Genomic DNA, 3,173 nt, shown 5'->3' on the forward strand with positions numbered 1-3,173 from the left:
TCATTATTGCAATTTTATTTGAGGGAGAGGCATAAGCTAACATATTTTCTCTACTTGGATCATATGCACTTATGATTGGAACTCTAGCAAGCATCCGCAACTACTAAAGATCATTAAGGTAAAACCCAACCATAGCATTAAAGCATCAAGTTTTCTTTATCCCATACGCAACAACCCCCTTACTCGGGTTTGTGTTTCAGTCACTCACGCAACACACTATAAGCGAATCATGAACATATTGCAACACCCTACAGCGGGGATCCCTCACGCTTGCGTGACACGGAGAGCACCATAGGATAGCACCAATAATAAAACATGCAACTCAAACCAATCTTGATCATCAAATAGCCCATAGGACAAAACGGATCTACTCAAACATCATAGGATAGCCATACATCATTGGGAAATAATATATAGCGTTGAACACCATGTTTAAGTAGAGATTACAGCGGGTAAGAGAGAGGTTACACCGCTGCATAGAGGGGGGAAGAGTTGGTGATGATGGTGGTGAAGTTGTTGGTGAAGATTGCGGTGATGATGATGGCCCCCGGTGGCACTCCGGCGCCACCGGAAGCGAGGGGGAGAGAGCCCCCCTCCTTCTTCTTCTTCCTTGACCTCCTCCCTAGATGGGAGAAGGGTTTCCCCTCTGGTCCATGGCCTCCATGGCGTGGGAGGGGCGAGAGCCCCTCCGAGATTGGATCTGTCTCTCTGTCTCTCTCTGTTTCTGCGTTTCCAGATTCTACCCTTTCACCGTTTCTTATATTCACGGAGATCCGTAACTCCGATTGGGCTGAAATTTTAATACGATCTATATCCGGAAATTAGCTTTCTTGCGGCGAAAGAAAGGTACCAACCGCCTTACGGGGTGGCCACGAGGGTCAAGGGTGCGCCTGCCCCACTGGGGGGCCCCTGCCTCGTGGGCCCCTCGAGCATCGTCTCGCGTTGATTTCACTTCCCAAAAATCACATATATTCCAAAAAATCTCTGTCCATTTTTATCCCGTTTGGACTCCGTTTGATATGGATTTTCTATGAAACAAAAAACATGCAACAAACAGGAACTGGCACTGGGCACTGGATCAATATGTTAGTCCCAAAAATAGTATAAAAAGTTGCCAAAAGTATATGAAAGTTGTAGAATATTGGCATGGAACAATCAAAAATTATAGATACGACGGAGACGTATCATATACCATCGTTAACTTTTGTGTGAATAGCATGGTAACTCACACATCGCACACCTGATAACTTATGTACCTCGGTGCTGATAACTTTGGCATGAGACGTGTGTGGGGGGGTGGGGGTGGGGGGGTTGATGAAATATATCACCGTTAATTTTTCTGTGAATAATATGGTAACTCACACATCGCACACTTGATGACTTATGTACCCCGGTCCTGATAACTTTGGCATGGGATGTGTGTGTGGGGAGCGGGGGTTGATGAAATATACCACCATTAACTTTTATGGGAATAGCATGGTAACTCACATATCACAGACCTGATAACTTGTGTACCTCGGTCCTGATAACTTTGGCATGGGGGGAGGGGTTGATGAAATATCCTCTCGATAACTTCTCTGTGAATAGCATGATAACTCATACATGATAACTTATGTGCCTCGGTCCTGATAACTTTGGCGAGGGGGTTGTTTAAAAACGTACCCCAACAACTTTTGTTTAAAATTTTTGGTACTATATACATCGTATACGTGATAACGCTTGCACAATCACTGCAGTAACTTTAATCTGAGCTGATAAGAAGGTTATGAGGTTTGTGCCCCGGTAATATCTGTGTAAACAACGTGGTAACATATGTAAAACATGTGTGATAAATTACTTAGCCCAGAAGTGGTAACTTTTGATCCGAAATAAAAGTCTTCGGAACATATCAACTTACAATCTAGTTTCGGTGCCCTTTTCACGGCGTGCTTTTTATGCAAAAACGATTTTTGATCGGACAGAAGGTTTGAGCTAAAAAACGTTTTTGAAGTTTGAAAATATGAGGGAATCAAGGATGACATCAACTTTTCGCTATTCTGAATCATTTGCATATGGGACAATTGGAGGACCATTTTTTATGCCCCGGTAATTTCTATATAAATAAGATGGTAACTTATGTATCATATACGTGATAACTTACTTAGTCTGGGTCTGGTAACTTCTGACACGAAAAAAATCGTCGAAACATACCAACATGGGATCTAGTTTCGAAGATCTCGTCGTAACGAATCTTTTGTGTGAAAACAGTTTTTCAATCGGAGCGACGGTTTGAGCTACAAAATGTTTTGAGTACTTTTTTAGATGAAATCTTTGATGACATCAATTTTTTTTTTCTTGCATGTAACTATTATCCAACTGGAGGGATTTTACATTCGCATGGAGTTTGCACTGCATGTGTATTGTTAGTGTCCACAGGTCACGGGAGCCAGGTGGAGATCGATCGTACGTAACTATTGTTAATTTCATACCGTCTGGTCGTTAGTCGCGTCCATTATTTTATGTTCTTTCCTCTTTAAGGGTAATAGAAATGTCACTAATTCATTCCTTCTTAGCATTTTTTTAGAATATTCCATTATTATATGCTTATTTTTGCATACCGTGAAAAAGCGCAATTTAAGTGTAAATTATGTGCAAATTTTGTCGTTGTTTGTGCACATGAATGCATTCTCTCTCTCATTTTTTCACATGCATGCACATATCACAAATCTCTCTCATTAGCTCTCTCTCTTTATGAAACATGCATGTTTGTGCACATCGCATCTCTCACGAGTGCTCTCTCACTTCTGGCCTTATTAGGCTTTTTGTTTTTGTGGCTGCGTATGTTCATACCTACACACAAGAAGTGACGGGCCGAATACAATTTTCAGTCGATATCTACGCACGTGGACACAACCACCTCGTCATCGACGGGAACGTCTCCTCCCACTAAATACGCATCATCAGAAATCCTAAAATAAATCCAGAAATAAATGCGAGCACCAGGACTTGAACCCTGATGGGCTGGGTATACCACAGTTTCTCTAACCATCCAACCATAGGTTGGTTTGCGTCAGTTTAAGTTCTGTATGTATATATTTGGTTGCTCCTCCATCAGAACTCAAAACACATTTTAATAATGTGTCACCACTTATTGGGGCAGTGGATCCTATGAAGTTGTCTAGGCAGATATGTAC

Source organism: Triticum dicoccoides, chromosome 5A (genome assembly GCF_002162155.2).
Source record: "Triticum dicoccoides isolate Atlit2015 ecotype Zavitan chromosome 5A, WEW_v2.0, whole genome shotgun sequence".
Lineage (NCBI taxonomy): Eukaryota > Viridiplantae > Streptophyta > Magnoliopsida > Poales > Poaceae > Triticum > Triticum dicoccoides.